The sequence below is a fragment of the Loxodonta africana genome, chromosome 2 (assembly GCF_030014295.1).
Source record: "Loxodonta africana isolate mLoxAfr1 chromosome 2, mLoxAfr1.hap2, whole genome shotgun sequence".
Lineage (NCBI taxonomy): Eukaryota > Metazoa > Chordata > Mammalia > Proboscidea > Elephantidae > Loxodonta > Loxodonta africana.
In genome coordinates this window covers 25,873,551-25,895,452 of record NC_087343.1, presented here as the reverse complement: position 1 = coordinate 25,895,452, position 21,902 = coordinate 25,873,551, and the positions used below count along the sequence as shown (strand labels likewise).

The 21,902-nt window shown below is 37.7% G+C and overlaps 1 protein-coding gene across 2 annotated transcripts in view; it reads left to right on the top strand.

Annotated features, from left to right (window-relative positions):
- Positions 1–21,902, top strand: part of CDH12 (cadherin 12) — a 362,543-nt gene that overhangs the window by 102,066 nt on the left and 238,575 nt on the right. The gene's annotated exons all lie outside the window — the stretch shown is intronic.

Sequence of the window (21,902 nt, the reverse complement as noted above, 5' to 3'; positions counted from 1 at the left end):
GTATTATACGGTTAATCAGTTAAAGGATCCAAGCTTTAACAACCATTTTCAATTATTATTTTCATTCCTCAGTATTCACTATCATATCCTCAGTTTGTTTCAAATTCACTTCTGATTTCTACCGCATTTTTTAAGTCAAAGCAACTGGTTATTTCTACCTTACGTCTTGAAATTTATGTGTGAGCTCTTGCTAATATTTCCTAAGTATGGCATTCCTCAGAAGGCCCCTGCAGCCCTTATAACCATCCAGGATATACAAGGAAGATTGCACAGAGTACCCTAAGGGCAGAAGCAGGTTAGTGGCTGTAGAAGTTGTCATATGGATTTACCACGAATGCATTTAAGTTGTGTGTGTGACCTTATCAGGTATTCAAAGACCATATTCTTCTCTTGACCAGAGAAATCAGCTCAGAGTAGTTCACTTAGATTTAACATTTTAGTGTGCATACCCATGGCTACAGATCTGCTCTTCAGTGTCTGCTATATTTTTGGAGCTACCCCATTTATTCAGGGCTATGATTAGAGATTTAGAACTACATTTGGGAAAAGGCGTATTTTATTAGTGGTCTAAAAAATGGGGAGGATTTTTTTTTTTTTAATTGTGCCTTGATTTTACAGAGGGAGTAAAATAAAGGTAATAATCTGAGGAAAAGTAAGACTTTTAAGAAGAGAATGCCATTTAGTACATAAATGCATTAATTTGGATTCCTTCAGGTAAATTGGAATATTAGCGTACATGCAGGGGTTTTTGACCCTCAGTGGTTCTATATTATCAAAGGAGCATCTTAAAGCAAACACATACATACTTCTACAGTAAGAAGAAAATTCTGTCTTGTTGGTTAAACAGTTAGGTCTTTGGTTTTACTGATTATAATGAAGAGTAGGGCTGCTGAGTTGGAACCTCTAAGTAAGAAGTCCACAGCTAGTACCTGAAGAGAAGAATAGGACTAAAAACTCAGGAGAATGGGTAGGCGAATGAGAGAACAAAGCGGGTACCAGGTTTGAGGTAGCAGGTAGGGTCTAATTTGCTGTGTTGTCATGAGATTTCAAAAAGATCTGTAGAAATAGAGGATCTTTAAAGTGTTTTACTGTGTTCAGTTACAGAAGAGGCTAGAAAATATCTAACTTGATATCCAATGAACCCCTGATTTTTTTTTAATCTGAGGAGTATTTCCTTTGATTATGAAACTATGCTTACATGCCATGCATTATCCCAGGTATTCTTGGATCACATTTTGCATAATAAGGTCTTTTTAAATAAATGCTAAAGTAACATAAGACTTATTGTAACAGGGTTCTCCAGGGAAACAGAATCAATAGGATATATACACATATATGTCCTATTCTATATACTGTTGTTGTTGTTAGGTGCCATCAATTTGGTTCCAACTCACAGCAAACCTATGTACAACAGAATGAAACATGGCCTCTTCCTGGGCCATTCTCATGATCACTATGCTGGAGCTGAAATGGTCTGGTATTGGCCATTTCGAATCGGAGAATTACATGGCCTACTATGCCAGGAATGACAACTTGTAAAGGAATGGCATTGCATTCATCATCAAAAAGATCATTTCAAGGTCTATCATGAAGCATAACATCATCAATGATAGGATAATATCCACACAACTACAAAAACAAGGAAGACCAGTTAATACGACTATTTACCCACTGACCACTAAGGACAAAGATGAAGAAATTTAAGATTTTCACCAACTCCTGCAGCCTGAAATTGATCAAACATACAAATCAGGATGTACTGATAATTACTGGTGATTGGAATGCAAAAGTTGGAAACAAAGAAGAAGGATAGGTAGTTGGAATATATGGTCTTTGTGATAGAAACGACGCCGGAGAGAGCATGATAGAATTTTACGAGATCATTGACTTCTTCATTGCAAATATTCTATTAGGCATATATATTGCAGCGCTGGTGGTGTTGTGGTCAAAAGCTTGGCTGCTAACCAAAAGGTTGGTAGTTCAAATCCACCAGCCTCTAGTTGGAAACCATACGAGACAGTTCTAATTTGTCCTATAGGATCACTATGAGTTGGAATCAACTTAACAGAAATGGGTTGGGTTTTTGGTTATGTGTGTATGTGTGTGTGTGTGCATATGTGTGTGTGTATGCAGCCTCGGTGGCACAGAGGTTAAGCCCTTAGCTGCTAACCAAAACGTTGGTGGTTCAAGCCCACCGACTGCTCCATGGAAGAAAGATGTGGCAGTCTTCTTCTGTAAAGATTGTAGCCTTGGAAATCCTATGAGGTAGTTCTACTCTGTCCTATAGGGTCTCTATGAGTTAGAATTAACTCAACAGCAATGGGTTTGTTTTTCTTGGTTTTATATGTATATATATGTTTGGGATGAAATGCAGCCAGAATGCTCCTTAGAAGCAAGAATGGAGAGACTTCATCTCATGTACTTTGGGCAAGTTATCAGGAGGGGCCAGTGCCTGGAAAAGGACATCATGCTTGGTAAAGTAGAGGGTAATTGAAAAATAGGAAGGCCCCCAAAGAGGTGGATTGCCACAGTGGCTGCAACAAAGGGCTCAAGCATAACAATGATCATGAGGATGGCACAGAACTGACAGTGTTAACTTCTGTTGTACATAGGGTCCTTATGAGGTGGAACCGACTCAGCCTCACCTAACAACAACAACATATCCCTATAGGACAGCATAGAACTGCCCCATAGGGTTTCCAAGAAGCAACTGGTGGATTTGAACTGATGACCTTTTGTTTAGCAGCCAACATTTTGGTTAGTAGCTGTAGCTCTTTATATATATACACACATACTCTATACACACAAACATATCAATAATAAAATAGAGAAGAAATTCTCATAAGAATTGTAGTCCTCATTTCTGGAACTGGTCATGTGGCTATAGCTGGTAAATAAAACTACCATCTCCCACTACTCATTTCATATTCCTTTTGCCCTCAACCAGCACCCCAGGTACTCATGGTTCTTTGCCTGCTAGGGTGATCCAAAACTTCATTCTTTAATGGTCTGTACCTTGAGTAGTCCTGCCTGTATTAGGTTGTAGTTTTTTGTTGACTAATCTCAGGTATTGATAGTACTGAGAGACACCCTAAGGAATGTCCTATACTCCACACATATTCTATCTTATCCCTATTTTGTAGTAGTCTAATTTCCCCTTGATAATCAGGATCAATCACACCAGGCAATTTTCATCAAATGTGTTTCCCACCTTCTAGCATGCAGATGTCTTACCAATAAGTCAACCAGTTGCTCCATCTTGCCTATTTGGTCCAATCAGCAAAACAGTATCAATGTAATGGATGAGGGTGATACACTGGGGAAGGGAAAGGTAATCAAAGTCTCTATAGACTAAATTATGACTTAAGGCTTGAGGGTAAGTTCATCTCTGAGACAGTACAGTGAACATATATTGATTTCCTTATTAGCTGAAAGAGATTGTTCTGGTGGTGTTTACTAATAACTGTCAAGAACAAAGCATTTGTCAGATCAATAGCTGTGTACCAGTTACCAGGGGACACGTTAATTTGCTCTGGCAGTAAAATCACATCTGGAACAGGAGTTGTAATTAGAGTCACTACTTGGTTAGGTTTTTGATAATCCACTGTCATTCTCTTTTCTGCATATACAAAAGGCAGGTTAAACCGGATGTGGTGGTAACCACCATGCCTGCATTCTTCAGGTCCTTCATGGTGATATTAATGTCTGAAATCCCCCCAGGAATATGGTATTGCTTTTGGTTTACAATTTTCCAAGGTAGAGGAAGTTCTAGGAACTTCCCCTTGGCCTTTTCTACCACAACAGTCTCACTCCACAGGTCAGGGAACCAATTTGGGAATTCTGCCAATTGATGAGTATATTTATTGTAATTATGCATTCCAGAACAGGAAATATAACCAGAGGATGGGTTTAGGAACCCACTAGACCCACTGTGAGATGGATCTGACCTAAAACTCCATTGACCACCTGACCTCTATAAGCCCCTGTTCTAAATGGTAGACCACAGTGATGTTTTGGATATTCTGGGATTACTGTCACTTCAGAGCCAGCATCCAATAATCCCTCCTCCTAAATCTATTTCCTTTTACCCATTTTGGTAAAATAAACTATAGCTCCCTAAGATGGTGAATTTTAAGTGTCAACTTGGTTAGCCTATTGTCTTACTTATGTAGTGCTGTTATAACAGGAATACCACAAGTGGATGGCTTTAACAAACAGAAGTTTATTCTTTCACAGTCTAGTATCTAGGAGTCTGAATTCAGGGTGCCAGCTTCAGGGGGAAACTTTTTCTCTCTAATGGCCCTGGAGGAAGGCCCTTGTCATCAATCTTCCGCTATACTAGGAGCTTCTCAGTGCAGGGACTTCAGGCTCAAAGGACACACACTCCTGGCTGTACTTTCTTGGTAGTATGAGGTCCCCATGTCTTTCTGCTTGCTTCTCTCTTTTGTATATCAAAAGAGATTGGTTTAAAACACAATCTAATCTTGTAGATTGAGTCCTGCCTCATTAGCATAGCTGTCACTAATCCCACCTCAATAACATTATACAGGTAGGATTTACAACACACAGGAAAATCATATCAGATGACGAAATGGTGAACAATCACACAATACTGGGAATCACGGTCTAGCCAAATTGACAGATATTTTGAGGGGCACAATTCAATCCATGAAAACTACGGTTCCCAGTGATTTGGCCAAACACTAGACTAGTTACTGACCCATAATGTAACCTAAATCAATGTAGTGTAATCACCTCCCATAATCTAATCTAATGTAATCAATCAGTTGAACCAGTGAGAAGTGTGTATTCATATATGGAGAGATTTATACCAAAGGATTGACTTACTCAATTGTGTGGGTTAACAAATTCAAAATCCATAGGTCAGGCACAGGCTGCAGACTTCTGCAGGCTTGTGTCTCAAGATCCATACATCAGACAATGGGAAGAGCGTGGAGTGAAGAGAGAGAGAGTGAGCTCTGCCAAAATATTTATTTATAGTCTGGAGGCAGAGCACATTCTAAGGAAAATCTCAGAAAAACAGAACCAGTAGGAGATTATAAATATATATACACGTGTGTATGTATATATATATATACACACATATTTATATATATACACATGTATACATATAAACACACATACACAATGGTACTAAGAGTGATTCAAGATTGATAGAATCTTAAGAAAGAGTTTTTTTTTTTTTTCCTGATTAGGTCTAGGGAGGATTTCTAGAATTGGCTCTTTAATCTAATTAAATTTAAAGGCATTAAGGACACTATTTCCAATGTAAAGAGAACACTCATAGTACATGCTGTGATGTGGCAATAGAGATATACAATATATCTTTCTCTATATAAAGAGATTTATTTTCCAAAATTGGCTCATGAGATTGTTAAGACCTGCAAGTTCAAAATCCTCAGGTCAGCCTGGCAGTCTAGAAACAAGACATGAGTTGATGCTGCATCCTTAAGGCAGAATGTCTTCAACTCTGAGAAACCCCAGTTTTTGCTCTTAAGGCCTTCCAAGTGATTGGATAAAGCCCATCCAGTTTTTAAGGGTAAACTTTAAAGTTAGCTGATTGTAAATGTTAACCCCATCTTCACAGTGCCTTCATAGCAACACCTAGATTCATGTTTGATTAACTTTCACAGCAAAGTTGACCAATAAATAAATAAATAAAATAAACATCACAATCACTGATGAATTACAGGTGAAAATAAAATATCTATCATGTCTTGATTTTTGCACTTCGAACTTCTGAAATCCTATACTCATAACAAAAAGTAAACACACAGACACACACACAAAAGATCCTGTTAGACCTGTGTTGTCTTTTTTCCTGTTGTTGTATAACCAATCTAAAGCTAACCAAAAAATAACTGTGCATCCAGATCTCGTATCTAGAGCACATGGACTCCATTTCCATATACATTCTTCTTATTATATGGAAATGTTTCATCGTTCTTAATTACTTTTTCCAAAGACCATTTATTTTTCTATTTTCATTTCACACCTTCAACCTTAGTCATTCCTAAGTTTGCCATCATTTTCCTTGGAATACCACAATATCTTTTGGTCAGGACCAAATGGAGCTGACAATGGTACATTAGACAGTAGAGTTATTGTTGGAGCACTGGTGACACAGTTGTTAAGAGCTCAACTGGTAACCAAAAGGTCAGCAGTTTGAATCCACCAGCTGTTCCTTGGAAACCCTATAGGAAGTCCTAGGGTTGCTATGAGTCAGAATCAACTCATTGGCAATGGGTTTGATTTTTTGTTGGTTTTGTGGCTATTGCTACAGCAAATCTCACTGTCATCTCTGAATATCTGCATTGAAAATAACTGTAGGAAGGAGAGAAAAACAAAATAAAACAAAACAAAACTACCCTTTCCTTATAATTGAAAATGTTGCTATTTCATTTTCGATAAAAGAAAAAAAAAACAATTTAAAAAGATATATAGTGAAATAGCTTATTTTGTAATACAAAATAGAAGATAAAGCAGTATGAAGACAAGATAATAAAGTTTATTATGTAAATGTAAATTTAGCAATAGTTGATTGTGTACCTGAAAACATGGTGAAAAATTAAACCTGAATTTAAAATTAACTGAACTAGAAACTGCAAAATACATAGCTGTACAAAGATACTGGGATACTGGGAAGTAATTTAAGAGGAAAATTGATATGTAACAACCATGGTACAATGGAATATGTTTAGTTCAGTAAAGTTGGAGAAAATTCTAGTGACTCTATGAATTCTTTAAGAGAAGGCCATTCTTTTACTAACTTCTGCTAGCTCCAATATGCCATGGAAGTAATATTCAGAGATAAAGTGCTTTTACTCTGACCTAAGGAAATTACTTAATGATGCAGATATTCCCCAACTCATAGCTACTCCTTGGAGACAAATTTAGATTTTATGAATGTGGCCTTAATTCTTTAAGATCACTCGAGTAACAATGAATTACAGTAATATACACTCTTTAATATCTGTGATTATGCATCAGTAGAGTATGCAGTTAAGTTACATTTCCTAGAGCGCTGACAGTTTTAGTGTTTAAATCCATATTCACACTTGTGTGGTATTATCTCCTCCCTGCCTGAGCTAAGTCATTTTGAGGCAACTGGATTGGACTACCTATAACCAGGTTTTTATGCCACATTTTAATAGTTGTCAATTATGAATCATAATTTATGTTGTAAGCTCTACCACTTCCTAAACAGTAGTCAGTTACCGGGTGATCTACCTTGGGATTTGTATTTCTTATTTTATTTAATATTACATTTACCTTGTACACTATTATTTATTTATTTATTTTTACGTGAAAACTAAATAACTCCTATGTGTTATAAATTACTCCCAGACTCTTAACAACAAGTATAAAAATCAACTAAACTAGTTTTTCTAGGTTCGATAGGTACTAAAATATACTTGAAAACCTTAAATTTAGCTTTCAATGTCAGACGGTATGATTGTTTAGAATTCTTAGTAATGTTATGGTATGGTATGGCATATACAGTATGGCATGGCATGGTAGGTATGAAATAGTAAGGTAAGGTATGGGATGGGATGGTAAGCTATGGGATGGTATGTATGATATATATGGTATGGTAGGGGATGGGATGGGATGGGATGGGATGGGATGGGATGGGATGGGATGGGATGGGATGGGATGGGATGGGGTGGGGTGGGGTGGGGTGGGATGGGATGGGATGGGATGGGATGGGATGGGATGGGATGGGATGGGATGGGATGGGATGGGATGGGATGGGATGGGATGGTAAGACGTGCCATGGCATGGTAGATATGGTATGGTAAGGTATGGCATGGCATGGTATGGTAGGTATGGTACAGTAGGTATGGTATTGTACAGTATGGTAAGACATGGCATGGCATGGTAGGTATGGTATGGTAAGGTATGGCATGGCATGATATGGTAGGTATGGTATGGTATGGTAAGACATGGCATGGCATGGTAGGCATGTTATGGTAGGTATGGTATGCTAGGTATAGTATGGTATAGTAAGACATGGCATGGCATGGTAGGTAAGGTATGGTAAGGTATGGCATGGCGTGGTATGGTAGGTATGGTACAGTAGGTATGATACGTAGGTATGGTATGGTACGGTATGGTAAGACATGGCATGGCATGGGAAGCATGGTATGGTAGGTATGGTATGGTAAGGCATGGCATGGCATGGTAAGGTATGGTATGTTTGTTACATTATGTTATGTCACATATTATTTGGGACTTGGGATTCCTGACTAAAACAAAAAATCTGAAGAATACAGTTATCTTTTACACACTGATTTAAAAAAATTTAGTGTAAGTTGAAATAAAATAAGATTCACTTAAGGAGAATTGAGATACTGGTTAAAAAACAACAACAAACAAATCACATGTACCCCCTCATTTTTAATTCAAACTCTGTTAAACTTTGCAAGAAGTTTGGAGAAAAATGCTAAGCTAAACTTTTAGGTGGAGTTTTTTTGGAGATTATTAAATGTATAATCTTTTCTACATGTTATAGTTGAATAGTGTTACTCCAAGGAAGAAATAGTGAAGTCTGTGACTACATTTAGCATTAATTTATGATGGTATTATTATAATTTAGAAACATATATCTATCTCCACACTTTCTTGTGTTCACAAAATTACCACACGGGGATAAAACAAGAATTCTATGATTGAACCACCACTGCTCCTGGAAGAGGGTTAAAATCTTTAAAATAAGCAAGACATGGCTCCTTTTTGTTTTTCTTAGTTATCTAGTGCTGCCATAACAGAAATACCACAAGTGGATGGCTTTAACAAGGAGAAATTTATTTCCTCACAGTAAAGTAGGCTAAAAGCCTAAATTCAAGGTGTCAGCTCCAGGGGAAGGCTTTCTCTCTCTGTCGGCCCTGGAAGAAGGTCTTTGTCCTCAAACTTCCCATGGTCAAGGATCTTCTCAGGTGCAGGGACCCCAGGTCCAAAGGACGTGCTTTGCTCCTGGTTCTGCTTTCTTGGTGGTATGAGGTCCCCAAATCTCTGCTTGCTTCCCTTTCCTTTTATGTCTTGAGAGATAAAAGGTGGTACAGGCCACACCCCAGGGAAACTCCCCCTACCTTGGATCAGGGAGGTGACCCGAGTAAGGGTGGTGTTACAATCCCACCCTAATCCTCTCAACATAAAATTACAATCACAAAATGGAGGACAAGCAAACAATACTGGGAATCAAGGCCTAACCAAGTTGAAACATATTTTTGGAGGGACACAATTCAATCCATGACATTGTTTAAAAGTTATTAGGCTCCTTTTTGCTAAAATGTTCTGCCAGTGTGTAATAAAGATCCCCTGTCTTCTACTTCCCAATAATATTTTCTTGCTTTTATGGAAGCCCTCACCCTCAGCACTTTCAAAGCCTAAAGTTCAATAAACAGTGTGTTCAAGGCCCTCTAGGTGTTCACAATATTCCCATCAAAGCACATTGCCCATTTGCAAAGCTGCTCCCATATTTTTAGTTTCTGTTATGGCAGCTTCTCACTAATGGATACAAAATTGGTATTATTAATTACAATGCGACAAAATACCCCAGAATTTAGAGGCCTAAAGCGTACATCATCTCTTAGTTTCTATATGTCCTGAATCTCCACTCAGCGTAGCTGGGCAGCTGTGCATCAGTCTCTCATGAGTCTACAGACAAGCCATCAGTGAAGGCTATGGTTTCATCTGAAGATTTGTCTGGGGTGGTGGTGGGGGCGGGGGGGAGGATGAACCTCCAAGCTCTCTCGTGTGGATGGTATTTTTCAAGTGACATCTCATCACTTCTGTAATATTCCATTTGTTAGAATTGACTTGATAAGTCTAGCCCACACTTAAGTGAACACGATGTCACGGATTGAATTGTGACCCCTAAAATATGTGCTGTAAATCCTAACCCCTAAACCTGTGGTTATAACCCCATTTGGGAATAGGGTATACTTTGTTATGTTAATGAGGCAGTATTAATGTAGGGTGTGTCTTAATCAATCTCTTTTGAGATTTAAAAGAGCAGATTAAGCAAACAGCAAGAAAGCAGAGAAGGAGGAAGACAGATGCCACAACACTTGAAGATCCCCACAGAACCAACAAATAGAATCTGAGACGAGACAAGGACCTTCCCCCAGAGCCCACAGAGAAAGAAAGCCTTCTCGTACATCTGATGCCACGAATTCAGACTTTTAGCCTTCTAAACTGTGAGAAAATAAATTTGTGCTTGTTAAAGCCACCCACTTGCACTTGTGGTATTTTTGTAATAGCAGCACTAGATAACTAAGACGTGAAACCGAACAAAATTGTCAATATTGGAGGCGTATAACTGGGGTGCATCTTAGAGGCTGCCTACGACAAGTGATGATTCCACTGAATGTTATCCCTTATCCTTTTGTAGTTACCTTGTCCAGAGATACTTTGAAACTAAAGTAATAGCCTGATGCTGATCACACTTTCAAGTTATTCACTTACTAACTTATATGTGCTCATGAAAAAACTGTACATAGGCCAAGAGTCAGTTCTTTGAAGAGAACAAGGGGCTACTGCATGGTTTAAAGTCAGGAAAGGTGTTCATCAGGGCTGCATCCTTTCACCATACTTATTCAGTCTGTATGCTGAGCAAATAATCCAAGAAGCTGGACTATATAAAGAAGAACAGGGCATCAGGGTTGGGGGAAGGCTCATTAACAACCTGCAATATACAGATGACACAATCTTGCTTGCCGAAAGTGAAGAGGACTTGAAGCACTTACTGATGAAGATCAAAGACCACAGCCTTCAGTATGGATTGCACATCAACATAAAGAAAACAAAAATCCTCACAACTGGACCAATAAGCAACATCATGATAAACAGAGAAAAGATTGAAGTTATCAAGGATTTCATTTTACTTGGATCCACAATCAACACCCAGAGAATCTGCAGTCAAGAAATCAAAGGACACATTGCATTTGGCAAATCTGGTGCAAGAGACCTTTTTAAAGTGTTAAAAAGCAAAGATGTCACTTTAAGGACTAAGGTTAACCTGAACCAAGCCATAGTGTTTCAATCACCTCATATGCATGTGAAAGCTGGACAATGAATAGAAAGATCAAAGAAGAATTGATGCCTTTGAATTACGGTGTTAGTGAAAATATTGAATATATCATGGACTGTCAGAAGATCCAACAAATCTGTCTTGGAAGAAGTACAGCCAGAATGCTCCTCAGAAGTGAGGATGCTGAGACTTAGACCCACCATCAATCCATCAATGAGATGGACTAACACAGTGACTGCAACAATGGGCTCAAACATAGTAATGATTGTGAGGATGGCACAGGACTGGGCAGTGTTTCCTTCTGTTGTACATAGGATTATTATGAGTCGGAATCAACTGGATGACACCTAACAACAACAATTTACATGAGTATGTTCTCATATGGTCTCAAGGTTTCTTATCATATTCTTGAGTCCTAATCTATTAGTATTATTATACATTTTGATGTTGAAATTGTTTCACATCTAGACAGTGGAAGCCCATCTAAACTGATTTTTCTGTCATTACAACATTCAAAAACTCAAAACCAAACTCTTTGCCGTGGAGTTCATTCTAACTCATAGCAACCCTATAGGATAGAGTAGAACTGCCCCATAGGGTTTCCAAGGAGCATCTGGTGGATTTTAACCGCTGATCTTTTTTGGTTAGCAGCCATAGCTCTTAACCATTGCAACACAAGGGCTCCATTTCAATATTACGTGTGAATTATTTGAACACTCCCTTATTTGCTGAATCAAAAAGATGTTTGAAACTTATCTTGTACTTTCTTTCTCCTTCCCAGGAATGAACAATTTCTCCAAGGGGCTCTCTCCACAATGCAGAATATTATTTAAAAGTGAAGATCTTCTTGCTAGGCATACTCTTTGCTAGTGGACATGCTAGAGAATATACCTGTCTATACATAAATACATAATATGTATTTCCATATCCTTCTTCATATATTAAAAACCATGACTTCTCACGTCTCCAACTCAAATTTAACAAAACAATTTATTCTAGATTTTCCCCCTTTATAATTTATAGGAGCCCTGGTGGCACAGTGGTTAAGCACTTGGCTCCTAAATGGAAAGTCAACAGTTTGAATCTACCAGCTGCTCCTCAGGAGAAAGTTGTGGCAGTCTGCTTACATAATGATCTACAGCCTTAGAAATCCTGTGGGGCTGTTGTACTCCATCCTATAGGGTCTCTGTAAGTCAGAATCCACTCAATGGCAACAGGTTTTTGTTTTGGCTGTTTTCTTATAATTTATAACTCCGATCCCCAACAGTAAGAATTCTGGCTGTTGTTATCCTTAATCTGTTCTGGTTGATCAAGGCCCCTGTGTATAACTAAACTTTCATTGTCACTACCCTACCTGGTTCCTTCCAGATGCACTGATAATTTCACTCAGGCTTTGAAACTATACTGAATGCTTCCATGGTCCTCTCTCCTTCACTGCACAGGTTTTGCTCACTTATACAGGGCTCTGAATTGCTATGCTGGGTCATGCTTCCTGCAGGCTGATGTCCTCCTTACACCAGCCAATCTCTGACACTCCTTGCAGACAGCTTTATTGCATGGATACCTTCCTTATTCTGCTCAGGTTCCCAAACTTTGCTGTGGGCTACTTTGACTCCTCCCTAACACCTCCATCTCTGCGGCCCTGCCAGGATGAAAGCCTACCTTGTCCTACCCTAGCTAATGGCTTTAAGACTGCTTTGTTCAATGAGTAAATTGAAGAAGAATGAGATCCTTTTGATTCTTAAAGGGTTTTAGTGTGCCACTTGAGGTCACTATGAGTCTGAATTGACTTGATGGTAACCAGTGACAACAATAGATGCGATTACCTCTAAGTTGTTTTCTCACATGCATTGTTGTTGCTTTTGTTGTTGTTAGGTGATGTCGAGTTGGCTCCAACTCATAGCAATGCTATGCACAACAGAAGGAAACACTGCCCGGTCCTGTGCCGTCCTCACAGATGTTGCTATGCTTGAGCCCATTGTTGTAGCCACTGTGCCAATCCATCTCATTGAGGGGCTTCCTCTTTTTCACTGACCCTCTACTTTACCAAGCATGATGTCCTTCTCCAGGGACTGATCCCTCCTGATAACATGTTCTAAACATGTGAGACATAGTCTAGCCATCCTTGCTTCTAAGGAGCATTCTGGTTGTACTTCTTCCAAGACAGATTTGTTCGTTCTTTTGGCAGTCTATGGTATATCATATGCATTAAGCCTCTAAATCAGAAGTTTTTCATTCATTTTGAATTTCTTTGAGAATTTGTTGATCTGGGTCCAAATATTAATATGATTGTCCATAAAATGATCCAGAATGCAATTGATAAGGCCATATTCATTTTTGGCAACGTATTGTTCTTTGAAACTTCTTTTCCATGCTGGAAATGATCTTTTCTCTTCTTACAATTTAGGAAAAAAATAAAATACATTAAAAAAAGACCTGTTTTTGAGAGAAAGTGGACATACTCTGTGGTAGTATATTCTAATCATGAATCATGTGGATGCTGAACTTAAGAGACCAAATCCCTGCTCAATATTCCCTATTTCTGTATACTTGGATATACTGGGCTTTGGGTTCCTCTCCTACGTATGAGGAATAATAGTATCTTATTCTTCAGCTTTTCATAAAGGAGAAAACATGTGTAGCATTGACCACCCAAAACCAAACCAAATTCACTGCCGTTGAGTTGATGCTGACTCATAGCTATCCTACAGAAGAGAATACAACTGCCCCACAGAGTTTCCAAGGAACCTCCAGTAGATTTGAACTGCTGACCTTCTGGTTAGCAGCTGTAGCTCTTAACCACTATGCCATCAGTGTTTCCACACTGACCACAGACCCTGAAAAGTGCAATCCAAAATGGGGCGGGGGAGGGTCCTGTTAATAGTTTGATGATCATTCTCAAAAACTAGCAAAGGAAACCCTAACTGGAGAAGGTTCTAGCTAGTTAACTTACTTCCTTTTATCACCTCATTCCCTCCCCGTACACAAGAGCTGAATATTTATCATTGCCTTTTATACTAACTAAACCAAGTTTAAACAATTAAAGGTTTTGAAAGCCTTGTAGACTTTCTATCCCAATTTTCATTTTCTTGGGTGTAGTGGACTCTTTTACCTTAATGTGTGGAGACAAGCTGTTGATTTGTAAGTAGCACCAATTATCAGATGACACACCGGCTTCACAATCTGCTGGGCAGCTTTAACACATTTGGTGAAATTGAGCAAGGTCTGGTGATCTCTTTGGTGTCCGCAGCGAAGAGTCCACAGCTCACAGCAGGGCAGAACTATTTTCAGGGCCACAGGATGTTAAGAGTGTGTGTTCCGGGACCATTTTATTCCTCCGTTTGATTCCTACATTTTTATTAGCGGTGTAATTGCCAAGGTAACGCTATTGACAGTTTTTGTGTGGCCTGGAGCGGAGTGTGTGAATTGTTCCAGTAGCGGCACAGTGTGTCCCTGAACATAAACCACTCTGCACTGATAGTTGCTTTAGCAGCCACTAAAAAAAAGATCAGCAATAAATGTTAAAAATTAACAAGAAGCTCTTTTTTTTCCCTAACCGTCCAATGACTGTAAGCATTAAATATATTTTAGCAGGAGTTGCTTCTCGGCCACAGAGTGGTTTGAAACTTTAAACATATATTCAAAGTATTACTTTTTCCCCAGCCTCCAAGCGGTTGTAAACATTAAAAATGTTTTATAAAAACTGCTTTGCAGGCTACTGGCAGGATAGCTATGAACATCATTTTTCTTTAAAGTTGCCTTCTAGCTGCAGGGCTGTTTTTCCCTTATTTGTTCTATTCTATTTATATTTTGTACACAAAAGCAGACAAGAGGGTACCTTGGCCCAATTGTCTCTTGCTTTATGATAAGTGATCATGGGAGGGCAGTTGTACCTATAAAAACCCCTCCTGGCAACAGTAGCTTGCTAAGGTTCAATTGCCTGTGTTGGATATTACACGTAGATGTCAGTTACGTTTTCCAAAATAATTTTTGGTTCTGGTTTTCAGTGTATAATGCATTGAGGTATAAAGGTGGGCATGAACTAACCTTAGTATTAAGGAAAAGAACTCCAAGAATCCAAGTGAACAGACACAAAGAAGGGGAAAATAGCAAGACTGCAAAGTTAATGATATCTTTAACCCAAACATGGTGAAGCATTATAGCCTATGTCTGGAAATTACTCAGTGTGACAATAGCATGTAATTCAAAGACAGTGAAGAGCATGACATTATATAAAGGTGAATTCAGAACTTCACTGAGAATATCTATTCATTTTAACCGCATTCACAATGAAACTCAAGTTTGATGCCCGAGTCCATCAAATCGAATCTATCAGTCTAGGCCCAGAAATTCAACATCAAGCCAAATTATTACTCAGAAAAGCTGATTTCTACAAGATCCTAGTGTTTTCTAAAGTATGTAATATTGTGTTTTGCCAAATGTTTTCTTTAGGTATATTCAAATATTTATAGGATCTCTACTATTTACCAGGCTGGGTTTTATGTGATGGGTACAATGAAGAAAAAGACAAAAGTACCTGCCCTTAGGAAGCTTTCATTCTAAATATCTCGTTCTAATATGCTTCCTGGGCCAAATCTGGGATGTTACCTATTTTCATAAAGGAAGTTTTATTGGAACACAGTCCCACTCGTTCATATACATATTGCCTATGGTTCTTTCATGCTACGATGACAAAGTAGATGACTGAGGCCATGTGGTCCACAAAGGCTAAAATGTTTACTATGTGGCCCTTTGCAGGGAAAAAATCATTGACCTATAATTATCAGGGAAGAGTCTAACGATAGAGTTAACATTTTAGATTGACCTATAAGAGAAGAAGTATGTTTACTCTGGAAAATAGCTTTTGAAAAGGGGACTAAAATTGAAATGTCAGGACCACAGGTAAAACGAGACCTAAAATCAAGTCCCATACTCACATACTGTGCTTCCATTTAGTTCCTGCTAAAAGGATTGGTTTAACTTATTAAAATACTTAGTTACTGTTGTTAGCTGTTATGGAGTCCTCCCTGACTCACGGGGTTCTAGCGTACAGTAGAATGAGACGTTGCCCATTTTTGTGCCATCATAACAACTGCTGAAATATTCAAATCCATTATTGTGGTCACTGTGAGTTTTGAGTGCCTTCCATCCAAGGGGGCTCATCTTCCAGCACTATATCAGACAGTATCCTGCTGTGACCCATAAGGGTTTCCCTTAGCTAATTTTCAGAAATAGATTGGCAGGCCTTTCTTCCTAGTCTGTCTTAGTCTGGAAGCTCCACTGAAACCTGTCCACCATGGGTAACCCTGCTTGTACTTCAAATACTGATAGCATAGCTTCCAGCGCCATAACAACACACAAGCTACCACCCTAAAACAAACTTAATCACTTAAGGACTGTCTTAAAGTGTTAAGAGAGCATAATAAAGTTTTTTTTTTTTTTTTTCCTGCAGAAAAAGAAACTTCTCGTAGTTATGTAGCATTATTTTAAAATTAATTAATTCAAATATTTTTAATTTAAATTTTAATGGTAAAACTAAAAATAGTTGGAAGAAAAACTGCAAATTAGGGTGAAATATTCTTTCCTTGGAGTAAAACAATGCTTCCTCACATGCTCTCTCAGGATTCATAAGTTGGTTGGGTTGCTGAGACATAACCAAGTGGAAGAAAAATTGAAAATTCCTGAAGGCAAATTTTAAAACAATAACCATAACCTATATTAAAAAAAAAAAAATTACCAATTACTACCAAATAAATATTATAGGAAACTTCTTTAGAAAGTGAGTTTAGCAGGCTAGGGATAAGGATGGCACTATTTCCATTTCTGATCAAGAAACTGAAACCCTAATTTTTAAATCAGAGGTTACAATTTTCCAAATCAAATTATTGTAGCAAGTCATTTAATTGGCAACGGCACTAGAGTAAACGCCAACATGTTGATTCAACTGTTACCCATAGCAATTTTGCCTCTGAGAAAAACATTGTAATGGGATCGATTCATGAAATGCTCTGATGGCAAAAAAGTGCCAAAATATGATTAGTCATTGCACAACTCAAATCAGACAAGAAAGCAATTGGAGATAGCCTACATATACAGAGGATTTGGTTTTGTGATTTTTCTCTCTCCTTTTTCGCTTGTATCATCAAGGTTATACTATTGGACAGTGAAGTGATTTCTAGTAAACGTTGTTACCACAGAACATAGCAGAAACACTGTGAGAAGAGGAAAAAGACACTTTGATTTTCCCAAAACTTTTTAAAAATGTAAATACCATTTCCAAAGAAAGAAATTTATCATATTTATGGAATCATTTTCCTAACTTAAATTAAAACCCTATTTAGCTAAAGACCTGACTTAGAACCAGATCACTCATATGATTATGTTTGCATTGCTATCATTGAATATATTCGCTTTTTATTTAAACCAAAGTTTCCTTTTTTTTTTTTTTATTAAATTCTTATTGCTGCCTGTTAGTCACAAGTAATATTCCAGAATGTTAGAAAAATCCATTGCTGTTGACTCAATTCTGACTCATAGCTATCCTGTAGGACAGAGTAGAAAACTCCCCCATTGGGCTTCTGAGGGGTAGCTGGTGGATTCAAACTGCTGACCTTTTGGTTAGCAGCGAAACACTTAACTACTGTGCCACCGGGGATCCGAAATATTAAAAGATCTTGTAAAACTTACTGGTGACACAGTGGATAAACATGATCAACTGCTAACTGAAAGATTGACGGTTCCAAACCACCAGAGGTTCTGTGGAAGAAAGATGTGGCAGCCTGCTTCTGTAAAGATTTACAGCCTTTTATTTTTAAATTTACAGACCCCTATGGGCAAAAAAAAAAAAATTTTTTTTTTTTTTATGGGCAGTGGGGGGATGGGGTTGCTATCAGTAGGAATCAATCCAATGGCAGTAGGTTTATATTTCCTATCCATATGTCATTAAAAAAAAAAAAAAAACTAATTGATACCTAAGCTAACAATTAATTCTAAAAAAGATAAAAATACAAATGTGATTAAGAATTCATTTTCTAATAGGTTTCAAGCTTTGTAAAAATGTTTCTTAAATATAATATATATGCTTTTCTATTTTGTGTTTCTTAAAATATTGTTTCTTTACCTACAGCTTGAGCCTTACAAATCCCCATACCCAATTACAAAGAACATTCTGCCCTTATATTTATCTGTAATATAAGAGCATCGAACTTAAGAATTATTAGAGTAAAATAGTTTTCAGTATTTTTCCTACAAAAAAGATTATTTTTTTTCAAAAAGCTACAGAGGTAAGACTTCTAGAGATTATTTTATGGGTCTGTATACAGTGAAACCTGTGATAGTTGGAACTCGATGAGACTGCCGTTTTTTTTTTCAGATCTTGAAAGCTTTCTGCCTTTGACAGGGTGCAGTCTTACCACTTTTCCATGGCTCATTTTGGTGGAAAATATTTGAGATTTTCTTTATGACAGGTTTCTGCCTTATGCAGATCCCACCTTTCACAGGTTTTACTCCACTGGTTTTTCATGAGGAAGGTTATGGAGATAATCTAATAAAGGACTGGTATGACTGACAAAAGCCAGGATAAAAGTGTTCACAGAATGCTGGTATGAAATAATTGTGCTAATTCTATTTCGGCAGACTATTGTAGAGAAAACAAAATGGATCATGGAGTATACAAGATACAGAGTCAAACCTTGATGAACGTTGGAGGAGTGGTTTTGAAAGCATTTCGTTTTAGTAAAGCTTAGATAGTAATATGCGCCCCCAAAGTGTTGATTAAGGAATAAAATAGATATCATTTGTAAAAAAAAAAAAAAAAACCTAAATCCTGGAAGGGCTTGAACAAATGTTAGGCATCCCCAACTTCCTTCAGCAGCATTTTCTCCTGCAGGGCTTTAGATTTAAAGAGGATAAGAATCTCCTGTTACTTTCCTTTTTTATTCTCATCCTCATAACTGCTCCTGGTAAATCACATTAAAAAGGCATTTTTATAAATCTCACCTTCCAAAAATACATATATTCTTGATAAAATATAATTTCTACAAAATATTTGAATAAGGCCTCGGAAAGCAGGAAATGAGATATGAGGAGCATAAAGAATAAGGAAATTCTGTGTAAACAATATGTCTAGTGAATGTGAAAAATAATGCCTGAAGACTCAAATTCATGATAATGGACTGAACAAAGACATTTATTTCTTCTTTTCAAAAAAACATTGAAATAACATGATTTAATACTTACATAAGTCTAGCAATCTTTGGAAAGTTAAGAAAAGTTCTACCAGCAGACCAAACGGTCAGGAATTTCTGGAAGATCTAAATTGTATTAAAGAGACTTCTGTTTTTGCACACAACGGAGTAATTCGTACTGGACTTTCCTTTGTACCAAAACACTTATGAAGCTGAATGATACGTTAAAGGTGACAATTTTCATGTAAGTGACAAGTAGTTCGAGCTTATTATCCGAGAAAGAAGAAAAGCAGCTGAGATCAGCTCCACCCTGACCCAAGCTCCGTGATGGGGGCCACTTTACCTACCACAGCACAGAGGCGAGAACCTCAAGAACAATGAGTTGAGAGACAGATTAGAGTTTGGATCTGCAGAAGCAGCTGAAATATGAGGGAGAGACAGGCAAGCACAGCAAATTTCAGAGCAGAGGGTTCAAATCCAAAACAAAACCCTTTGCATTGAGTCGATTCTGACTCATAGCCACCCTAGAGAACAGAGCAGAACTGCTCTATAGGGTTTCCAAGGCTGTAATTCATTATGGAGGCAGACTGCCACATGCTTCTCCCACAGAGCAGCCATTGGGGTCAAACCTCCAACATTTCGGTTAGTAGCCCACCACTTAAACACTGTGCCGCTACGGGGCCTTAAAAAAAAAAAAGGGGGCCTTAGCAGGGGTTTAGTGTGAGGTTTTTTTATTTTTATTTTTTTACCAATGGCGACTTTACGCATGAGCATGGCTCACTTCTGCAAGCCATAGCTGAAGGCAGATATTGTGGAGCTGAGATACCAGTGGTCACGTAGGGCAGGGAGATATTTTAAGGTCAGGCTCCGGAAATGCTACTTGTTAAAACTAAGGCCCTTCCATTCAGTAAAGGCTATGCCCTGTCTAAGATCAAAACTTAAAGACAACTTCCTGCACAAAAAATGAAACCAGGCTTGACAAAATAAAATAAACTGCCGGTAATTTGAATATCCTTGAAGAAATATATTCAAGTTCTTTAAAAGAAGATGATGTCCTGAATTTCTACAAGGTATCATTCACAATTTCTACCATACAATAAAAAATATCAATTATGCAAAGCCCCAGGAACCTTTGATGAACAATCAAAAAACAAACAGTCAATAATGACATATAGTGAGATGATGGAGGTATTGAAATTAACAGAATTATACACTATAAATATAAATATGGTAAGGCTACCATAATAAGAGAACAAAAAATTTCCTTAAAAATGAATAGCCTAAACAATGATCTAAACAAAAATTAAAATATTTACAATGAAAAGTTCACTGAAATGGCTTAATAGAATACTGGAACTATAAGGAAAAAAAAAAAAAAAAGGACATTGACCTTGAAAACAGAGTCTTTGAAATTATCCAATTCCAAAACCAGAAATGAAAATGATTGAAACCACTTAACAGAGATCAAGTGACACAGGATGATATTAAGTCATCAAATCTGTATAACTGAAGTCACAGAAGGACAAGAGACAGAAAATGGGGCAATCAAAAGATTATCCCAAAAATGCCTAAGAGGAAAATATAACAATATGATTGAATTTAAGAGCTGAATTTAATAGATGTATGTTCCTGGATGAGAGAAATCTTAGTATTTAAAGATGTCAGTGTTTATATTTATTAACACAATGTACTTATTCTTGTTTGTATCCTTATTTTTTCATTTTATTTTCCATCTTGTTGCCTCTCTCTCTTCTAAATTTTAAACATAAAGAAAACAAAAATTCTCACAACTTGACCAATAAGCAACATCATGATAAACAGAGAAAATATTGCAGTTGTCAAGGATTTAATTTTACTTAGATGCACAATCAACCCCCATGAAAGCAGAAGTCAAGAAATCAAATGACGTAATGAATGGGGCAAATCTGCTGCAAAAGACCTCTCTCAACTTTTGAAAGACTAGGATGTCACTTTGAGAACTAAGGGGCACCTGACTTAAGCCATGGTATTTTCTATAACCTCATATACAGGTGAAAACTGGACAATAAATAAAGAAGACAAGAAGAATTGATGCTTTTGTGTTATGTTGTTGCAGAAGAATATTAAATATGCCATGGACTGCAAGAAAAATGGGCAAATCTGTCTTGGAAGAAGTAGAGCCTTAGTGTTCCTTAGAAGCAAAGATGATGAGACTTCATCTCACGCACTTTGGACGTGTTATCAGGGGGGACCAGTCCCTGGAGAAGTACATCACGCTTGGTAAAGTGGAGGGTCAGCGAAAAAGAGGAAGACCCTGAATAAGATGTATTGAAACAGTTGCTGTACCAATGGGCTCAAGCATAACAATGATTGTGCAGATGGCACAGGACTCTAGTGTTTTGTTCTATTGCACATAGGGTTGCTATGAGTAGGAACTGACTGGAGGGCACCTAACAACGACGGGAACAGATTGAATAAGCATGGTGAAAGGATACAATCTTGACAATCACCTTTCCGGATTTTAAACCACACAGTAGCCCTTTGTTGTGTTTGAACAACTACCTCTTGGTCTATGTACAGGTTCTGCATGAGCACAATTAAGTGTTCTGGAATTCCCATTCTTAACAAATTTCCATTCATAACAAAGTATGGGTAACAATGCTTTCCATACGTTGTTATGA